Source organism: Nelumbo nucifera, chromosome 4 (genome assembly GCF_055504915.1).
Source record: "Nelumbo nucifera cultivar China Antique chromosome 4, China Antique-T2T, whole genome shotgun sequence".
In the NCBI taxonomy this organism is placed as follows: domain Eukaryota; kingdom Viridiplantae; phylum Streptophyta; class Magnoliopsida; order Proteales; family Nelumbonaceae; genus Nelumbo; species Nelumbo nucifera.
The window spans coordinates 53432746-53451218 of record NC_142652.1 but is presented as its reverse complement, the minus strand read 5'-3'; the positions used below and the strand labels follow the sequence as shown (position 1 = coordinate 53451218).

General features: G+C 46.1%; 28 non-coding genes and 11 pseudogenes across 28 annotated transcripts; all 39 read left to right on the top strand.

Annotated features, from left to right (window-relative positions):
• Positions 1-344: 344 nt before the first annotated feature.
• LOC148799326 (5S ribosomal RNA) lies at positions 345-463 on the top strand. Its single transcript, XR_016075665.1, has one exon. It is a non-coding gene; the product is annotated as a 5S ribosomal RNA (ribosomal RNA).
• Positions 464-818: 355 nt separating this feature from the next.
• Positions 819-937, top strand: LOC148799325 (5S ribosomal RNA). The gene has a single exon (XR_016070498.1). It is a non-coding gene; the product is annotated as a 5S ribosomal RNA (ribosomal RNA).
• Positions 938-1291: 354 nt separating this feature from the next.
• On the top strand, positions 1292-1410 carry LOC148799324 (5S ribosomal RNA). Its single transcript, XR_016074958.1, has one exon. It is a non-coding gene; the product is annotated as a 5S ribosomal RNA (ribosomal RNA).
• Positions 1411-1764: 354 nt separating this feature from the next.
• LOC148799323 (5S ribosomal RNA) lies at positions 1765-1882 on the top strand (annotated as a pseudogene).
• Positions 1883-2236: 354 nt separating this feature from the next.
• Positions 2237-2355, top strand: LOC148799322 (5S ribosomal RNA). The gene has a single exon (XR_016074744.1). It is a non-coding gene; the product is annotated as a 5S ribosomal RNA (ribosomal RNA).
• Positions 2356-2709: 354 nt separating this feature from the next.
• On the top strand, positions 2710-2828 carry LOC148799321 (5S ribosomal RNA). The gene has a single exon (XR_016068774.1). It is a non-coding gene; the product is annotated as a 5S ribosomal RNA (ribosomal RNA).
• A 354-nt stretch (positions 2829-3182) lies between these two features.
• On the top strand, positions 3183-3301 carry LOC148799320 (5S ribosomal RNA). The gene has a single exon (XR_016075824.1). It is a non-coding gene; the product is annotated as a 5S ribosomal RNA (ribosomal RNA).
• A 355-nt stretch (positions 3302-3656) lies between these two features.
• On the top strand, positions 3657-3775 carry LOC148799319 (5S ribosomal RNA; annotated as a pseudogene).
• Positions 3776-4129: 354 nt separating this feature from the next.
• Positions 4130-4248, top strand: LOC148799318 (5S ribosomal RNA). The gene has a single exon (XR_016072275.1). It is a non-coding gene; the product is annotated as a 5S ribosomal RNA (ribosomal RNA).
• Positions 4249-4602: 354 nt separating this feature from the next.
• Positions 4603-4721, top strand: LOC148799317 (5S ribosomal RNA). Its single transcript, XR_016075664.1, has one exon. It is a non-coding gene; the product is annotated as a 5S ribosomal RNA (ribosomal RNA).
• A 355-nt stretch (positions 4722-5076) lies between these two features.
• On the top strand, positions 5077-5195 carry LOC148799316 (5S ribosomal RNA; annotated as a pseudogene).
• Positions 5196-5549: 354 nt separating this feature from the next.
• LOC148799315 (5S ribosomal RNA) lies at positions 5550-5668 on the top strand. The gene has a single exon (XR_016072274.1). It is a non-coding gene; the product is annotated as a 5S ribosomal RNA (ribosomal RNA).
• Positions 5669-6022: 354 nt separating this feature from the next.
• LOC148799314 (5S ribosomal RNA) lies at positions 6023-6141 on the top strand. Its single transcript, XR_016075662.1, has one exon. It is a non-coding gene; the product is annotated as a 5S ribosomal RNA (ribosomal RNA).
• A 355-nt stretch (positions 6142-6496) lies between these two features.
• LOC148799313 (5S ribosomal RNA) lies at positions 6497-6615 on the top strand (annotated as a pseudogene).
• A 354-nt stretch (positions 6616-6969) lies between these two features.
• Positions 6970-7088, top strand: LOC148799312 (5S ribosomal RNA). The gene has a single exon (XR_016072273.1). It is a non-coding gene; the product is annotated as a 5S ribosomal RNA (ribosomal RNA).
• Positions 7089-7442: 354 nt separating this feature from the next.
• Positions 7443-7561, top strand: LOC148799311 (5S ribosomal RNA). The gene has a single exon (XR_016075661.1). It is a non-coding gene; the product is annotated as a 5S ribosomal RNA (ribosomal RNA).
• A 355-nt stretch (positions 7562-7916) lies between these two features.
• LOC148799310 (5S ribosomal RNA) lies at positions 7917-8035 on the top strand. The gene has a single exon (XR_016070497.1). It is a non-coding gene; the product is annotated as a 5S ribosomal RNA (ribosomal RNA).
• A 354-nt stretch (positions 8036-8389) lies between these two features.
• LOC148799309 (5S ribosomal RNA) lies at positions 8390-8508 on the top strand. Its single transcript, XR_016074957.1, has one exon. It is a non-coding gene; the product is annotated as a 5S ribosomal RNA (ribosomal RNA).
• Positions 8509-8862: 354 nt separating this feature from the next.
• Positions 8863-8980, top strand: LOC148799308 (5S ribosomal RNA; annotated as a pseudogene).
• Positions 8981-9334: 354 nt separating this feature from the next.
• LOC148799307 (5S ribosomal RNA) lies at positions 9335-9453 on the top strand. Its single transcript, XR_016074743.1, has one exon. It is a non-coding gene; the product is annotated as a 5S ribosomal RNA (ribosomal RNA).
• Positions 9454-9807: 354 nt separating this feature from the next.
• On the top strand, positions 9808-9926 carry LOC148799306 (5S ribosomal RNA). The gene has a single exon (XR_016071350.1). It is a non-coding gene; the product is annotated as a 5S ribosomal RNA (ribosomal RNA).
• A 354-nt stretch (positions 9927-10280) lies between these two features.
• Positions 10281-10399, top strand: LOC148799305 (5S ribosomal RNA). The gene has a single exon (XR_016075823.1). It is a non-coding gene; the product is annotated as a 5S ribosomal RNA (ribosomal RNA).
• Positions 10400-10754: 355 nt separating this feature from the next.
• LOC148799304 (5S ribosomal RNA) lies at positions 10755-10873 on the top strand (annotated as a pseudogene).
• A 354-nt stretch (positions 10874-11227) lies between these two features.
• LOC148799303 (5S ribosomal RNA) lies at positions 11228-11346 on the top strand. Its single transcript, XR_016072272.1, has one exon. It is a non-coding gene; the product is annotated as a 5S ribosomal RNA (ribosomal RNA).
• A 354-nt stretch (positions 11347-11700) lies between these two features.
• On the top strand, positions 11701-11819 carry LOC148799302 (5S ribosomal RNA). Its single transcript, XR_016075660.1, has one exon. It is a non-coding gene; the product is annotated as a 5S ribosomal RNA (ribosomal RNA).
• Positions 11820-12174: 355 nt separating this feature from the next.
• LOC148799301 (5S ribosomal RNA) lies at positions 12175-12293 on the top strand (annotated as a pseudogene).
• A 354-nt stretch (positions 12294-12647) lies between these two features.
• On the top strand, positions 12648-12766 carry LOC148799300 (5S ribosomal RNA). Its single transcript, XR_016072270.1, has one exon. It is a non-coding gene; the product is annotated as a 5S ribosomal RNA (ribosomal RNA).
• Positions 12767-13120: 354 nt separating this feature from the next.
• On the top strand, positions 13121-13239 carry LOC148799299 (5S ribosomal RNA). Its single transcript, XR_016075659.1, has one exon. It is a non-coding gene; the product is annotated as a 5S ribosomal RNA (ribosomal RNA).
• Positions 13240-13594: 355 nt separating this feature from the next.
• On the top strand, positions 13595-13713 carry LOC148799298 (5S ribosomal RNA). Its single transcript, XR_016070495.1, has one exon. It is a non-coding gene; the product is annotated as a 5S ribosomal RNA (ribosomal RNA).
• Positions 13714-14067: 354 nt separating this feature from the next.
• Positions 14068-14186, top strand: LOC148799297 (5S ribosomal RNA). The gene has a single exon (XR_016075385.1). It is a non-coding gene; the product is annotated as a 5S ribosomal RNA (ribosomal RNA).
• Positions 14187-14540: 354 nt separating this feature from the next.
• On the top strand, positions 14541-14658 carry LOC148799296 (5S ribosomal RNA; annotated as a pseudogene).
• Positions 14659-15012: 354 nt separating this feature from the next.
• LOC148799295 (5S ribosomal RNA) lies at positions 15013-15131 on the top strand. Its single transcript, XR_016074742.1, has one exon. It is a non-coding gene; the product is annotated as a 5S ribosomal RNA (ribosomal RNA).
• Positions 15132-15485: 354 nt separating this feature from the next.
• LOC148799294 (5S ribosomal RNA) lies at positions 15486-15604 on the top strand. The gene has a single exon (XR_016071967.1). It is a non-coding gene; the product is annotated as a 5S ribosomal RNA (ribosomal RNA).
• A 354-nt stretch (positions 15605-15958) lies between these two features.
• LOC148799293 (5S ribosomal RNA) lies at positions 15959-16077 on the top strand. The gene has a single exon (XR_016073283.1). It is a non-coding gene; the product is annotated as a 5S ribosomal RNA (ribosomal RNA).
• A 354-nt stretch (positions 16078-16431) lies between these two features.
• Positions 16432-16550, top strand: LOC148799292 (5S ribosomal RNA). The gene has a single exon (XR_016070612.1). It is a non-coding gene; the product is annotated as a 5S ribosomal RNA (ribosomal RNA).
• Positions 16551-16904: 354 nt separating this feature from the next.
• On the top strand, positions 16905-17023 carry LOC148799291 (5S ribosomal RNA; annotated as a pseudogene).
• Positions 17024-17376: 353 nt separating this feature from the next.
• LOC148799290 (5S ribosomal RNA) lies at positions 17377-17494 on the top strand (annotated as a pseudogene).
• A 354-nt stretch (positions 17495-17848) lies between these two features.
• On the top strand, positions 17849-17967 carry LOC148799289 (5S ribosomal RNA). Its single transcript, XR_016070336.1, has one exon. It is a non-coding gene; the product is annotated as a 5S ribosomal RNA (ribosomal RNA).
• A 354-nt stretch (positions 17968-18321) lies between these two features.
• Positions 18322-18440, top strand: LOC148799288 (5S ribosomal RNA; annotated as a pseudogene).
• The last annotated feature ends 33 nt before the right edge of the window (positions 18441-18473 follow it).

Sequence of the window (18473 nt, the reverse complement as noted above, 5' to 3'; positions counted from 1 at the left end):
ATATTTTATTTTGATTTGTATTTGCAAATTCCATTTGTTGTTTCGGCGATACAACTGGAAACAACGCGTCGGATACGCGGACCATTTGCGGCACGATCGTCATTACTGAATGGCAACGATGCAAGAACCGGACTTTCGGCATTTTTCATGCATTGTGGGCCCCGCGATAGTATTGCATCTATCCGGAGGTGCGGCAGATCTGAAAAGCAAATACTCCGCTCACGTAGGAGCTTGTGTACGGTTACCAAGGGAGGAAGGCTGCATACACATTTTTTTCAAATCTAAAACAATTAATGGAGGGGAGCAAGATAGTGCATAAAGATCTAAGCGAGCATGAATTAAACGGGTGCGATCATACCAGCACTAATGTACCGGATCCCATCAGAAGTCCGAAGTTAAGTGTGCTTGGGCGAGAGTAGTACTAGGATGGGTGACCTCCTGGGAAGTCCTCGTGTTGCACCCCAATTTTATTAATATTTTATTTCGATATCGTATTTGCAAATTCCATTTGTCGTTTCGGCGAGACAAACGCAAACAACGCGCCGGATACTCGGACCATTTGCGGCACGATCGTCATTACTGAATGGGAACCGTGCAAAAACCGGGCTTTTGGCATTCGTCGTGCATTGTGGGCCCCGCGATAGTATTGCATCTATTCGGGGGTGCGGCAGATCTGAAAATCAAACACACTGCTTACGTAGGAGCTTGTGCACGGTTACCAAGGGAGGAAGGCTGCATACACAGTTTTTTCAAGTCTAAAACAATTAATGGAGGGGAGCAAGATAGTACATAAAGATCTAAGCGAGCATGAATTAAACGGGTGCGATCATACAAGCACTAGTGCACCGGATCCCATCAGAACTTCGAAGTTAAGCGTGCTTGGGCGAGAGTAGTACTAGCATGGGTGACCACCTGGGAAGTCCTCGTGTTGCACCCCAATTTTATTAATATTTTATTTTGATTTGTATTTGCAAATTCCATTTGTTGTTTCTGGGAGACAACTGGAAACAATGCGTCGGATACTCGGACCATTTGCGGCACGATCGTCATTACTGAATGGCCATGATGCAGGAATCGGGCTTTCGGCATTCGTCGTGCATTGTGGGCCCCGCGATAGTATTGCATTTAACCGGTGGTGCGGCAGATCTGAAAAGCAAACAATCCGCTCACGTAGGAGCTTGTGCACGGTTACCAAGGGAGGAAGGCTGCATACACAGTTTTTTCAAATCTAAAACAATTAATGGAGGGGAGCAAGATAGTGCATAAAGATCTAAGCGAGCATGAATTAAACGGGTGCGATCATACCAGCACTAATGCACCGGATCCCATCAGAACTTCGAAGTTAAGCGTGCTTGGGCGAGAGTAGTACTAGAATGGGTGACCTCCTAGGAAGTCCTCGTGTTGCACCCCAATTTTATTAATATTTTATTTTGATTTGTATTTGCAAATTCCATTTGTTGTTTCGGCGATACAACTGGAAACAACACGTCGGATATTCGGACCATTTGCGGCACAATCGTCATTACTGAATGGCAACGATGCAAGAACCGGGCTTTTGGCATTCGTCATGCATTGTGGGCCCTGCGATAGTATTGCATCTATCCAGGGATGCGGCAGATCTGAAAAGCAAACACTCTGCTCACGTAGGAGCTTGTGCACGGTTACCAAGGGAGGAAGGCTGAATACACAGTTTTTTCAAGTCTAAAACAATTAATGGAGGGGAGCAAGATAGTGCATAAAGATCTAAGCGAGCAAAAATTAAACGGGTGCGATCATACCAGCACTACTGCACCGGATCCCATCAGAACTTCGAAGTTAGGCGTGCTTGGGAAGAGTAGTACTAGCATGGGTGACCTCCTGGGAAGTCCTCGTGTTGCACCCCAATTTTATTAATATTTTATTTTGATTTGTATTTGCAAATTCCATTTGTTGTTTCTGGGAGACAACTGGAAACATTACGTCGGATACTCGGACCATTTGCGGCACGATCGTCATTACTGAATGGCAACGATGCAGGAACCGGGCTTTCGGCATTCGTCGTGCATTGTGGGCCCCGCGATAGTATTGCATTTCTCCGGTGGTGCGGCAGATCTGAAAAGCAAACAATCCGCTCACGTAGGAGCTTGTGCACGGTTACCAAGGGAGGAAGGCTGCATACACAGTTTTTTCAAATCTAAAACAATTAATGGTGGGGAGCAAGATAGTGCATAAAGATCTAAGCGAGCATGAATTAAACGGGTGCGATCATACCTGCACTAATGCACCGGATCCCATCAGAACTCCGAAGTTAAGTGTGCTTGGGCGAGAGTAGTACTAGAATGGGTGACCTCCTTGGAAGTCCTCGTGTTGCACCCCAATTTTATTAATATTTTATTTTGATTTGTATTTGCAAATTCCATTTGTTGTTTCGGCGATACAACTGGAAACAACGCGTCAGATACTCGGACCATTTGCGGCACGATCGCCATTACGGAATGGCAACGATGCAAGAACCGGGCTTTTCGCATTCGTCGTGCATTGTGGGCCCCGCGATAGTATTGCATCTATCCGGGGGTGCGGCAGATCTGAAAAGCAAACACTCTGCTCACGTAGGAGCTTGTGCATGGTTACCAAGGGAGGAAGGCTGCATACATAGTTTTTTCAAGTCTTAAACAATTAATGGAGGGGAGCAAGATAGTGCATAAAGATCTATGCGAGCATGAATTAAACGGGTGCGATCATACCAGCACTAATGCACCGGATCCCATCAGAACTCCGAAGTTAAGCGTGCTTGGGCGAGAGTAGTACTAGGATGGGTGACCTCCTGGGAAGTCCTCGTGTTGCACCCCAAGTTTATTAATATTTTATTTTGATTTGTATTTGCAAATTCCATTTGTTGTTTCTGGGAGACAACTGGAAACAATGCGTCGGATACTCGGACCATTTGCGGCACGATCGTCATTACTGAATGGCAACGATGCAGGAACCGGGCTTTCGGCATTCGTCGTGCATTGTGGGCCCCGCGATAGTATTGCATTTATCCGGTGGTGCGGCAGATCTGAAAAGCAAACAGTCCGCTCACGTAGGAGCTTGTGCACGGTTACCAAGGGAGGAAGGCTGCATACACAGTTTTTTCAAATCTAAAACAATTAATGGAGGGGAGCAAGATAGTGCATAGAGATCTAAGCGAGCATGAATTAAACGGGTGCGATCATACAAGCACTAATGCACCGGATCCCATTAGAACTCCGAAGTTAAGTGTGCTTGGGCGAGAGTAGTACTAGAATGGGTGACCTCCTGGGAAGTCCTCGTGTTGCACCCCAATTTTATTAATATTTAATTTCGATATCGTATTGGCAAATTCCATTTGTCGTTTCGGCGAGACAAACGCAAACAACGCGCCGGATACTCGGACCATTTGCGGCACGATCGTCATTACTGAATGGGAACCGTGCAAAAACCGGGCTTTTGGCATTCGTCGTGCATTGTGGGCCCTGCGATAGTATTGCATTTATCCGGCGGTGCGGCAGATCTGAAAAGCAAACACTCTGCTCACGTAGGAGCTTGTGCACGGTTACCAAGGGAGGAAGGCTGCATACACAGTTTTTTCAAGTCTAAAACAGTTAATGGAGGGGAGCAAGATAGTGCATAAAGATCTAAGCGAGCATGAATTAAACGGTTGCGATCATACCAACACTAATGCACCGGATCCCATCAAAACTCCTAAGTTAAGCGTGCTTGGGCGAGAGTAGTAGTAGGATGGGTGACCTCCTGGGAAGTCCTCGTGTTGCACCCCAATTTTATTAATATTTTATTTTGATTTGTATTTGCAAATTCCATTTGTTGTTTCTGGGAGACAACTGGAAACAATGTCTCGGATACTCGGACCATTTGCGGCACGATCGTCATTACTGAATGGCAACGATGCAGGAACCGGGCATTCGGCATTCGTCGTGTATTGTGGGCCCCGCGATAGTATTGCATTTATCCGGTGGTGCGGCAGATCTGAAAAGCAAACAATCCGCTCACGTAGGAGCTTGTGCACGGTTTCCAAGGGAGGAAGTCTGCATACACAGTTTTTTCAAATCTAAAACAATTAAAGGAGGGGAGCAAGATAGTGCACAAAGATCTAAGCGAGCATGAATTAAACGGGTGTGATCATACCAGCACTAATGCACCGGATCCCATCAGAACTCCGAAGTTAAGTGTGCTTGGGCGAGAGTAGTACTAGAATGGGTGACCTCCTGGGAAGTCCTCGTGTTGCACCCCAATTTTATTAATATTTTATTTTGATTTGTATTTGCAAATTCCATTTGTTGTTTCGGCGATACAACTGGAAACAACGCGTCGGATACGCGGACCATTTGCGGCACGATCGTCATTACTGAATGGCAACGATGCAAGAACCGGACTTTTGGCATTTTTCATGCATTGTGGGCCCCGCGATAGTATTGCATCTATCCGGAGGTGCGGCAGATCTGAAAAGCAAATACTCCGCTCACGTAGGAGCTTGTGTACGGTTACCAAGGGAGGAAGGCTGCATACACATTTTTTTCAAATCTAAAACAATTAATGGAGGGGAGCAAGATAGTGCATAAAGATCTAAGCGAGCATGAATTAAACGGGTGCGATCATACCAGCACTAATGTACCGGATCCCATCAGAAGTCCGAAGTTAAGTGTGCTTGGGCGAGAGTAGTACTAGGATGGGTGACCTCCTGGGAAGTCCTCGTGTTGCACCCCAATTTTATTAATATTTAATTTCGATATCGTATTTGCAAATTCCATTTGTCGTTTCGGCGAGACAAACGCAAACAACGCGCCGGATACTCGGACCATTTGCGGCACGATCGTCATTACTGAATGGGAACCGTGCAAAAACCGGGCTTTTGGCATTCGTCGTGCATTGTGGGCCCTGCGATTGTATTGCATTTATCCGGCGGTGCGGCAGATCTGAAAAGCAAACACTCTGCTCACGTAGGAGCTTGTGCACGGTTACCAAGGGAGGAAGGCTGCATACACAGTTTTTTCAAGTCTAAAACAGTTAATGGAGGGGAGCAAGATAGTGCATAAAGATCTAAGCGAGCATGAATTAAACGGTTGCGATCATACCAACACTAATGCACCGGATCCCATCAAAACTCCTAAGTTAAGCGTGCTTGGGCGAGAGTAGTAGTAGGATGGGTGACCTCCTGGGAAGTCCTCGTGTTGCACCCCAATTTTATTAATATTTTATTTTGATTTGTATTTGCAAATTCCATTTGTTGTTTCTGGGAGACAACTGGAAACAATGTCTCGGATACTCGGACCATTTGCGGCACGATCGTCATTACTGAATGGCAACGATGCAGGAACCGGGCATTCGGCATTCGTCGTGTATTGTGGGCCCCGCGATAGTATTGCATTTATCCGGTGGTGCGGCAGATCTGAAAAGCAAACAATCCACTCACGTAGGAGCTTGTGCACGGTTTCCAAGGGAGGAAGTCTGCATACACAGTTTTTTCAAATCTAAAACAATTAAAGGAGGGGAGCAAGATAGTGCACAAAGATCTAAGCGAGCATGAATTAAACGGGTGTGATCATACCAGCACTAATGCACCGGATCCCATCAGAACTCCGAAGTTAAGTGTGCTTGGGCGAGAGTAGTACTAGAATGGGTGACCTCCTGGGAAGTCCTCGTGTTGCACCCCAATTTTATTAATATTTTATTTTGATTTGTATTTGCAAATTCCATTTGTTGTTTCGGCGATACAACTGGAAACAACGCGTCGGATACGCGGACCATTTGCGGCACGATCGTCATTACTGAATGGCAACGATGCAAGAACCGGACTTTCGGCATTTTTCATGCATTGTGGGCCCCGCGATAGTATTGCATCTATCCGGAGGTGCGGCAGATCTGAAAAGCAAATACTCCGCTCACGTAGGAGCTTGTGTACGGTTACCAAGGGAGGAAGGCTGCATACACATTTTTTTCAAATCTAAAACAATTAATGGAGGGGAGCAAGATAGTGCATAAAGATCTAAGCGAGCATGAATTAAACGGGTGCGATCATACCAGCACTAATGTACCGGATCCCATCAGAAGTCCGAAGTTAAGTGTGCTTGGGCGAGAGTAGTACTAGGATGGGTGACCTCCTGGGAAGTCCTCGTGTTGCACCCCAATTTTATTAATATTTAATTTCGATATCGTATTTGCAAATTCCATTTGTCGTTTCGGCGAGACAAACGCAAACAACGCGCCGGATACTCGGACCATTTGCGGCACGATCGTCATTACTGAATGGGAACCGTGCAAAAACCGGGCTTTTGGCATTCGTCGTGCATTGTGGGCCCTGCGATTGTATTGCATTTATCCGGCGGTGCGGCAGATCTGAAAAGCAAACACTCTGCTCACGTAGGAGCTTGTGCACGGTTACCAAGGGAGGAAGGCTGCATACACAGTTTTTTCAAGTCTAAAACAGTTAATGGAGGGGAGCAAGATAGTGCATAAAGATCTAAGCGAGCATGAATTAAACGGTTGCGATCATACCAACACTAATGCACCGGATCCCATCAAAACTCCTAAGTTAAGCGTGCTTGGGCGAGAGTAGTAGTAGGATGGGTGACCTCCTGGGAAGTCCTCGTGTTGCACCCCAATTTTATTAATATTTTATTTTGATTTGTATTTGCAAATTCCATTTGTTGTTTCTGGGAGACAACTGGAAACAATGTCTCGGATACTCGGACCATTTGCGGCACGATCGTCATTACTGAATGGCAACGATGCAGGAACCGGGCATTCGGCATTCGTCGTGTATTGTGGGCCCCGCGATAGTATTGCATTTATCCGGTGGTGCGGCAGATCTGAAAAGCAAACAATCCGCTCACGTAGGAGCTTGTGCACGGTTTCCAAGGGAGGAAGTCTGCATACACAGTTTTTTCAAATCTAAAACAATTAAAGGAGGGGAGCAAGATAGTGCACAAAGATCTAAGCGAGCATGAATTAAACGGGTGTGATCATACCAGCACTAATGCACCGGATCCCATCAGAACTCCGAAGTTAAGTGTGCTTGGGCGAGAGTAGTACTAGAATGGGTGACCTCCTGGGAAGTCCTCGTGTTGCACCCCAATTTTATTAATATTTTATTTTGATTTGTATTTGCAAATTCCATTTGTTGTTTCGGCGATACAACTGGAAACAACGCGTCGGATACGCGGACCATTTGCGGCACGATCGTCATTACTGAATGGCAACGATGCAAGAACCGGACTTTCGGCATTTTTCATGCATTGTTGGCCCCGCGATAGTATTGCATCTATCCGGAGGTGCGGCAGATCTGAAAAGCAAATACTCCGCTCACGTAGGAGCTTGTGTACGGTTACCAAGGGAGGAAGGCTGCATACACATTTTTTTCAAATCTAAAACAATTAATGGAGGGGAGCAAGATAGTGCATAAAGATCTAAGCGAGCATGAATTAAACGGGTGCGATCATACCAGCACTAATGTACCGGATCCCATCAGAAGTCCGAAGTTAAGTGTGCTTGGGCGAGAGTAGTACTAGGATGGGTGACCTCCTGGGAAGTCCTCGTGTTGCACCCCAATTTTATTAATATTTTATTTCGATATCGTATTTGCAAATTCCATTTGTCGTTTCGGCGAGACAAACGCAAACAACGCGCCGGATACTCGGACCATTTGCGGCACGATCGTCATTACTGAATGGGAACCGTGCAAAAACCGGGCTTTTGGCATTCGTCGTGCATTGTGGGCCCCGCGATAGTATTGCATCTATTCGGGGGTGCGGCAGATCTGAAAATCAAACACACTGCTTACGTAGGAGCTTGTGCACGGTTACCAAGGGAGGAAGGCTGCATACACAGTTTTTTCAAGTCTAAAACAATTAATGGAGGGGAGCAAGATAGTACATAAAGATCTAAGCGAGCATGAATTAAACGGGTGCGATCATACAAGCACTAGTGCACCGGATCCCATCAGAACTTCGAAGTTAAGCGTGCTTGGGCGAGAGTAGTACTAGCATGGGTGACCACCTGGGAAGTCCTCGTGTTGCACCCCAATTTTATTAATATTTTATTTTGATTTGTTTTTGCAAATTCCATTTGTTGTTTCTGGGAGACAACTGGAAACAATGCGTCGGATACTCGGACCATTTGCGGCACGATCGTCATTACTGAATGGCCATGATGCAGGAATCGGGCTTTCGGCATTCGTCGTGCATTGTGGGCCCCGCGATAGTATTGCATTTAACCGGTGGTGCGGCAGATCTGAAAAGCAAACAATCCGCTCACGTAGGAGCTTGTGCACGGTTACCAAGGGAGGAAGGCTGCATACACAGTTTTTTCAAATCTAAAACAATTAATGGAGGGGAGCAAGATAGTGCATAAAGATCTAAGCGAGCATGAATTAAACGGGTGCGATCATACCAGCACTAATGCACCGGATCCCATCAGAACTTCGAAGTTAAGCGTGCTTGGGCGAGAGTAGTACTAGAATGGGTGACCTCCTAGGAAGTCCTCGTGTTGCACCCCAATTTTATTAATATTTTATTTTGATTTGTATTTGCAAATTCCATTTGTTGTTTCGGCGATACAACTGGAAACAACACGTCGGATATTCGGACCATTTGCGGCACAATCGTCATTACTGAATGGCAACGATGCAAGAACCGGGCTTTTGGCATTCGTCATGCATTGTGGGCCCTGCGATAGTATTGCATCTATCCAGGGGTGCGGCAGATCTGAAAAGCAAACACTCTGCTCACGTAGGAGCTTGTGCACGGTTACCAAGGGAGGAAGGCTGAATACACAGTTTTTTCAAGTCTAAAACAATTAATGGAGGGGAGCAAGATAGTGCATAAAGATCTAAGCGAGCAAAAATTAAACGGGTGCGATCATACCAGCACTACTGCACCGGATCCCATCAGAACTTCGAAGTTAGGCGTGCTTGGGAAGAGTAGTACTAGCATGGGTGACCTCCTGGGAAGTCCTCGTGTTGCACCCCAATTTTATTAATATTTTATTTTGATTTGTATTTGCAAATTCCATTTGTTGTTTCTGGGAGACAACTGGAAACATTACGTCGGATACTCGGACCATTTGCGGCACGATCGTCATTACTGAATGGCAACGATGCAGGAACCGGGCTTTCGGCATTCGTCGTGCATTGTGGGCCCCGCGATAGTATTGCATTTCTCCGGTGGTGCGGCAGATCTGAAAAGCAAACAATCCGCTCACGTAGGAGCTTGTGCACGGTTACCAAGGGAGGAAGGCTGCATACACAGTTTTTTCAAATCTAAAACAATTAATGGAGGGGAGCAAGATAGTGCATAAAGATCTAAGCGAGCATGAATTAAACGGGTGCGATCATACCTGCACTAATGCACCGGATCCCATCAGAACTCCGAAGTTAAGTGTGCTTGGGCGAGAGTAGTACTAGAATGGGTGACCTCCTTGGAAGTCCTCGTGTTGCACCCCAATTTTATTAATATTTTATTTTGATTTGTATTTGCAAATTCCATTTGTTGTTTCGGCGATACAACTGGAAACAACGCGTCAGATACTCGGACCATTTGCGGCACGATCGCCATTACGGAATGGCAACGATGCAAGAACCGGGCTTTTCGCATTCGTCGTGCATTGTGGGCCCCGCGATAGTATTGCATCTATCCGGGGGTGCGGCAGATCTGAAAAGCAAACACTCTGCTCACGTAGGAGCTTGTGCACGGTTACCAAGGGAGGAAGGCTGCATACATAGTTTTTTCAAGTCTTAAACAATTAATGGAGGGGAGCAAGATAGTGCATAAAGATCTATGCGAGCATGAATTAAACGGGTGCGATCATACCAGCACTAATGCACCGGATCCCATCAGAACTCCGACGTTAAGCGTGCTTGGGCGAGAGTAGTACTAGGATGGGTGACCTCCTGGGAAGTCCTCGTGTTGCACCCCAAGTTTATTAATATTTTATTTTGATTTGTATTTGCAAATTCCATTTGTTGTTTCTGGGAGACAACTGGAAACAATGCGTCGGATACTCGGACCATTTGCGGCACGATCGTCATTACTGAATGGCAACGATGCAGGAACCGGGCTTTCGGCATTCGTCGTGCATTGTGGGCCCCGCGATAGTATTGCATTTATCCGGTGGTGCGGCAGATCTGAAAAGCAAACAGTCCGCTCACGTAGGAGCTTGTGCACGGTTACCAAGGGAGGAAGGCTGCATACACAGTTTTTTCAAATCTAAAACAATTAATGGAGGGGAGCAAGATAGTGCATAAAGATCTAAGCGAGCATGAATTAAACGGGTGCGATCATACAAGCACTAATGCACCGGATCCCATTAGAACTCCGAAGTTAAGTGTGCTTGGGCGAGAGTAGTACTAGAATGGGTGACCTCCTGGGAAGTCCTCGTGTTGCACCCCAATTTTATTAATATTTAATTTCGATATCGTATTTGCAAATTCCATTTGTCGTTTCGGCGAGACAAACGCAAACAACGCGCCGGATACTCGGACCATTTGCGGCACGATCGTCATTACTGAATGGGAACCGTGCAAAAACCGGGCTTTTGGCATTCGTCGTGCATTGTGGGCCCTGCGATAGTATTGCATTTATCCGGCGGTGCGGCAGATCTGAAAAGCAAACACTCTGCTCACGTAGGAGCTTGTGCACGGTTACCAAGGGAGGAAGGCTGCATACACAGTTTTTTGAAGTCTAAAACAGTTAATGGAGGGGAGCAAGATAGTGCATAAAGATCTAAGCGAGCATGAATTAAACGGTTGCGATCATACCAACACTAATGCACCGGATCCCATCAAAACTCCTAAGTTAAGCGTGCTTGGGCGAGAGTAGTAGTAGGATGGGTGACCTCCTGGGAAGTCCTCGTGTTGCACCCCAATTTTATTAATATTTTATTTTGATTTGTATTTGCAAATTCCATTTGTTTTTTCTGGGAGACAACTGGAAACAATGTCTCGGATACTCGGACCATTTGCGGCACGATCGTCATTACTGAATGGCAACGATGCAGGAACCGGGCATTCGGCATTCGTCGTGTATTGTGGGCCCCGTGATAGTATTGCATTTATCCGGTGGTGCGGCAGATCTGAAAAGCAAACAATCCGCTCACGTAGGAGCTTGTGCACGGTTTCCAAGGGAGGAAGTCTGCATACACAGTTTTTTCAAATCTAAAACAATTAAAGGAGGGGAGCAAGATAGTGCACAAAGATCTAAGCGAGCATGAATTAAACGGGTGTGATCATACCAGCACTAATGCACCGGATCCCATCAGAACTCCGAAGTTAAGTGTGCTTGGGCGAGAGTAGTACTAGAATGGGTGACCTCCTGGGAAGTCCTCGTGTTGCACCCCAATTTTATTAATATTTTATTTTGATTTGTATTTGCAAATTCCATTTGTTGTTTCGGCGATACAACTGGAAACAACGCGTCGGATACGCGGACCATTTGCGGCACGATCGTCATTACTGAATGGCAACGATGCAAGAACCGGACTTTCGGCATTTTTCATGCATTGTGGGCCCCGCGATAGTATTGCATCTATCCGGAGGTGCGGCAGATCTGAAAAGCAAATACTCCGCTCACGTAGGAGCTTGTGTACGGTTACCAAGGGAGGAAGGCTGCATACACATTTTTTTCAAATCTAAAACAATTAATGGAGGGGAGCAAGATAGTGCATAAAGATCTAAGCGAGCATGAATTAAACGGGTGCGATCATACCAGCACTAATGTACCGGATCCCATCAGAAGTCCGAAGTTAAGTGTGCTTGGGCGAGAGTAGTACTAGGATGGGTGACCTCCTGGGAAGTCCTCGTGTTGCACCCCAATTTTATTAATATTTAATTTCGATATCGTATTTGCAAATTCCATTTGTCGTTTCGGCGAGACAAACGCAAACAACGCGCCGGATACTCGGACCATTTGCGGCACGATCGTCATTACTGAATGGGAACCGTGCAAAAACCGGGCTTTTGGCATTCGTCGTGCATTGTGGGCCCTGCGATTGAATTGCATTTATCCGGCGGTGCGGCAGATCTGAAAAGCAAACACTCTGCTCACGTAGGAGCTTGTGCACGGTTACCAAGGGAGGAAGGCTGCATACACAGTTTTTTCAAGTCTAAAACAGTTAATGGAGGGGAGCAAGATAGTGCATAAAGATCTAAGCGAGCATGAATTAACCGGTTGCGATCATACCAACACTAATGCACCGGATCCCATCAAAACTCCTAAGTTAAGCGTGCTTGGGCGAGAGTAGTAGTAGGATGGGTGACCTCCTGGGAAGTCCTCGTGTTGCACCCCAATTTTATTAATATTTTATTTTGATTTGTATTTGCAAATTCCATTTGTTGTTTCTGGGAGACAACTGGAAACAATGTCTCGGATACTCGGACCATTTGCGGCACGATCGTCATTACTGAATGGCAACGATGCAGGAACCGGGCATTCGGCATTCGTCGTGTATTGTGGGCCCCGCGATAGTATTGCATTTATCCGGTGGTGCGGCAGATCTGAAAAGCAAACAATCCGCTCACGTAGGAGCTTGTGCACGGTTTCCAAGGGAGGAAGTCTGCATACACAGTTTTTTCAAATCTAAAACAATTAAAGGAGGGGAGCAAGATAGTGCACAAAGATCTAAGCGAGCATGAATTAAACGGGTGTGATCATACCAGCACTAATGCACCGGATCCCATCAGAACTCCGAAGTTAAGTGTGCTTGGGCGAGAGTAGTACTAGAATGGGTGACCTCCTGGGAAGTCCTCGTGTTGCACCCCAATTTTATTAATATTTTATTTTGATTTGTATTTGCAAATTCCATTTGTTGTTTCGGCGATACAACTGGAAACAACGCGTCGGATACGCGGACCATTTGCGGCACGATCGTCATTACTGAATGGCAACGATGCAAGAACCGGACTTTCGGCATTTTTCATGCATTGTGGGCCCCGCGATAGTATTGCATCTATCCGGAGGTGCGGCAGATCTGAAAAGCAAATACTCCGCTCACGTAGGAGCTTGTGTACGGTTACCAAGGGAGGAAGGCTGCATACACATTTTTTTCAAATCTAAAACAATTAATGGAGGGGAGCAAGATAGTGCATAAAGATCTAAGCGAGCATGAATTAAACGGGTGCGATCATACCAGCACTAATGTACCGGATCCCATCAGAAGTCCGAAGTTAAGTGTGCTTGGGCGAGAGTAGTACTAGGATGGGTGACCTCCTGGGAAGTCCTCGTGTTGCACCCCAATTTTATTAATATTTTATTTCGATATCGTATTTGCAAATTCCATTTGTCGTTTCGGCGAGACAAACGCAAACAACGCGCCGGATACTCGGACCATTTGCGGCACGATCGTCATTACTGAATGGGAACCGTGCAAAAACCGGGCTTTTGGCATTCGTCGTGCATTGTGGGCCCCGCGATAGTATTGCATCTATTCGGGGGTGCGGCAGATCTGAAAATCAAACACACTGCTTACGTAGGAGCTTGTGCACGGTTACCAAGGGAGGAAGGCTGCATACACAGTTTTTTCAAGTCTAAAACAATTAATGGAGGGGAGCAAGATAGTACATAAAGATCTAAGCGAGCATGAATTAAACGGGTGCGATCATACAAGCACTAGTGCACCGGATCCCATCAGAACTTCGAAGTTAAGCGTGCTTGGGCGAGAGTAGTACTAGCATGGGTGACCACCTGGGAAGTCCTCGTGTTGCACCCCAATTTTATTAATATTTTATTTTGATTTGTATTTGCAAATTCCATTTGTTGTTTCTGGGAGACAACTGGAAACAATGCGTCGGATACTCGGACCATTTGCGGCACGATCGTCATTACTGAATGGCCACGATGCAGGAATCGGGCTTTCGGCATTCGTCGTGCATTGTGGGCCCCGCGATAGTATTGCATTTAACCGGTGGTGCGGCAGATCTGAAAAGCAAACAATCCGCTCACGTAGGAGCTTGTGCACGGTTACCAAGGGAGGAAGGCTGCATTCACAGTTTTTTCAAATCTAAAACAATTAATGGAGGGGAGCAAGATAGTGCATAAAGATCTAAGCGAGCATGAATTAAACGGGTGCGATCATACCAGCACTAATGCACCGGATCCCATCAGAACTTCGAAGTTAAGCGTGCTTGGGCGAGAGTAGTACTAGATTGGGTGACCTCCTAGGAAGTCCTCGTGTTGCACCCCAATTTTATTAATATTTTATTTTGATTTGTATTTGCAAATTCCATTTGTTGTTTCGGCGATACAACTGGAAACAACGCGTCGGATATTCGGACCATTTGCGGCACAATCGTCATTACTGAATGGCAACGATGCAAGAACCGGGCTTTTGGCATTCGTCATGCATTGTGGGCCCTGCGATAGTATTGCATCTATCCAGGGGTGCGGCAGATCTGAAAAGCAAACACTCTGCTCACGTAGGAGCTTGTGCACGGTTACCAAGGGAGGAAGGCAGCATACACAGTTTTTTGAAGTCTAAAACAATTAATGGAGGGGAGCAAGATAGTGCATAAAGATCTAAGCGAGCAAAAATTAAACGGGTGCGATCATACCAGCACTACTGCACCGGATCCCATCAGAACTTCGAAGTTAGGCGTGCTTGGGAAGAGTAGTACTAGCATGGGTGACCTCCTGGGAAGTCCTCGTGTTGCACCCCAATTTTATTAATATTTTATTTTGATTTGTATTTGCAAATTCCATTTGTTGTTTCTGGGAGACAACTGGAAACATTGCGTCGGATACTCGGACCATTTGCGGCACGATCGTCATTACTGAATGGCAACGATGCAGGAACCGGGCTTTCGGCATTCGTCGTGCATTGTGGGCCCCGCGATAGTATTGCATTTCTCCGGTGGTGCGGCAGATCTGAAAAGCAAACAATCCGCTCACGTAGGAGCTTGTGCACGGTTACCAAGGGAGGAAGGCTGCATACACAGTTTTTTCAAATATAAAACAATTAATGGAGGGGAGCAAGATAGTGCATAAAGATCTAAGCGAGCATGAATTAAACGGGTGCGATCATACCTGCACTAATGCACCGGATCCCATCAGAACTCCGAAGTTAAGTGTGCTTGGGCGAGAGTAGTACTAGAATGGGTGACCTCCTTGGAAGTCCTCGTGTTGCACCCCAATTTTATTAATATTTTATTTTGATTTGTATTTGCAAATTCCATTTGTTGTTTCGGCGATAAAACTGGAAACAACGCGTCAGATACTCGGACCATTTGCGGCACGATCGTCATTACGGAATGGCAACGATGCAAGAACCGGGCTTTTCGCATTCGTCGTGCATTGTGGGCCCCGCGATAGTATTGCATCTATCCGGGGGTTCGGCAGATCTGAAAAGCAAACACTCTGCTCACGTAGGAGCTTGTGCACGGTTACCAAGGGAGGAAGGCTGCATACATAGTTTTTTCAAGTCTTAAACAATTAATGGAGGGGAGCAAGATAGTGCATAAAGATATATGCGAGCATGAATTAAACGGGTGCGATCATACCAGCACTAATGCACCGGATCCCATCAGAACTCCGAAGTTAAGCGTGCTTGGGCGAGAGTAGTACTAGGATGGGTGACCTCCTTGGAAGTCCTCGTGTTGCACCCCAAGTTTATTAATATTTTATTTTGATTTGTATTTGCAAATTCCATTTGTTGTTTCTGGGAGACAACTGGAAACAATGCGTCGGATACTCGGACCATTTGCGGCACGATCGTCATTACTGAATGGCAACGATGCCGGAACCGGGCTTTCGGCATTCGTCGTGCATTGGGGGCCCCGCGATAGTATTGCATTTATCCGGTGGTGCGGCAGATCTGAAAAGCAAACAATCCGCTCACGTAGGAGCTTGTGCACGGTTACCAAGGGAGGATGGCTGCATACACAGTTTTTTCAAATCTAAAACAATTAATGGAGGGGAGCAAGATAGTGCATAAAGATCTAAGCGAGCATGAATTAAACGGGTGCGATCATACCAGCACTAATGCACCGGATCCCATTAGAACTCCGAAGTTAAGCGTGCTTGGGCGAGAGTAGTACTAGAATGGGTGACCTCCTTGGAAGTCCTCGTGTTGCACCCCAATTTTATTAATATTTTGTTTTGATTTGTATTTGCAAATTCCATTTGTTGTTTCGGCGATACAACTGGAAACAACGCGTCGGATATTCGGACCATTTGCGGCACGATCGTCATTACTGAATGGCAACGATGCAAGAACCGGGCTTTTGGCATTCGTCATGCATTGTGGGCCCTGCGATAGTATTGCATCTATCCGGGGGTGCGACAGATCTGAAAAGCAAACACTCTGCTCACGTTGGAGCTTGTGCACGGTTACCAAGGGAGGAAGGCTGCATACACAGTTTTTTCAAGTCTAAAACAATTAATGGAGGGGAGCAAGATAGTGCATAAAGATCTAAGCGAGCATGAATTAAACGGGTGCGATCATACCAGCACTAATGCACCGGATCCCATCAGAACATTGAAGTTAAGCGTGCTTGGGCGAGAGTAGTACTAGCATGGGTGACCTCCTGGGAAGTCCTCGTGTTGCACCCCAATTTTATTAATATTTTATTTTGATTTGTATTTGCAAATTCCATTTGTTGTTTATGGGAGACAACTGGAAACAATGCGTCGGATACTCGGACCATTTGCGGCACGATCGTCATTACTGAATGGCAACGATGCAGGAACCGGGCTTTCGGCATTCGTCGTGCATTGTGGGCCCCGCGATAGTATTGCATTTATCCGGTGGTGCGGCAGATCTGAAAAGCAAACAATCCGCTCACGTAGGAGCTTGTGCACGGTTACCAAGGGAGGAAGGCTGCATACACAGTTTTTTCAAATCTAAAACAATTAATGGAGGGGAGCAAGATAGTGCATAAAGATCTAAGCGAGCATGAATTAAACGGGTGCGATCATACCAGCACTAATGCACCGGATCCCATTATAACTCCGAAGTTAAGCGTGATTGATCTAGAGTAGTACTAGGTTGGGTGACCTCCTGGGAAGTCCTCGTGTTGCACCCCAATTTTATTAATATTTTATTTTGATTTGTATTTGCAAATTCCATTTGTTGTTTCTGGGAGACAACTGGAAACAATGCGTCGGATACTCGGACCATTTGCGGCACGATCGTCATTACTGAATGGCAACGATGCAGGAACCGGGCTTTCGGCATTCGTCGTGCATTGTGGGCCCCGCGATAGTATTGCATTTATCCGGTGGTGCGGCAGATCTGAAAAGCAAACAATCCGCTCACGTAGGAGCTTGTGAACGGTTACCAAGGGAGGAAGGCTGATACACAGTTTTTTCAAGTCTAAAACAATTAATGGAGGGGAGCAAGATAGTGCATAAGGATCTAAGCGAACATGAATTAAACGTGTGCGATCATACCAGCTCTAATGCATCGGATCCATCAGAACTCCGAAGTTAAGCGTGCTTGGGCGAGAGAAGTACTAGGATGGGTGACCTCCTGGGAAGTCCTCGTGTTGCACCCCAATTTTATTAATATTTTATTTCGATATCGTATTTGCAAATTCCATTTGTCGTTTCGGCGAGACAAACTTAAACAACGCGCCGGATACTCGGACCATTTGCGGCACGATCGTCATTACTGAATGGGAACCGTGCAAAAACTGGGCTTTTGGCATTCGTCGTGCATTGTGGGCCCCGCGATAGTATTGCATCTATCCGGGGGTGCGGAAGATCTGAAAAACAAACACTCTGCTCACGTAGGAGCTTGTGCACGGTTACCAAGGGAGGAAGGATGCATACACAGTTTTTCAAGTCTAAAACAATTAATGGAGGGGAGCAAGATAGTGCATAAAGATTTAAGCTTGCATGAATTAAATGGATGTGATCATACCAGCACTGATGCAGCGGATCCCATTAGAACTCCGAAGTTAAGCGTGCTTGGGCGAGTGTAGTACTTGGATGGGTGACCTCCTGGGAAGTCCTTGTGTTGCACCCCAATTTTATTAATATTTTATTTTGATTTGTATTTGCAAATTCCATTTGTTGTTTCTGGGAGACAACTGGAAACAATGCGTCGGATACTCGGACCATTTGCGGCACGATCGTCATTACTGAATGGCAACGATGTAGGAACCGGGCTTTCGGCATTCGTCATGCATTGTGGGCCCCGCGATAGTATTGCATCTATCCGGGAGTGCGGCAGATCTGAAAAACAAACACTCTGCTCACGTAGGAGCTTGTGCACGGTTACCAAGGGAGGAAGGCTGCATACACAGTTTTTTCAAGTCTAAAACAATTAATGGAGGGGAGCAAGATAGTGCATAAAGATCTAAGCGAGCATGAATTAAACGGGTGCGATCATACCAGCACTAATCCACCGGATCCCATCAGAACTCCAAAGTTAAGCATGCTTGGGCGAGAGTAGTACTAGGATGGGTGACCTCCTGGGAAGTCCTCCTGTTGTACCCCAATTTTATTAATATTTTATTTTGATTTGTATTT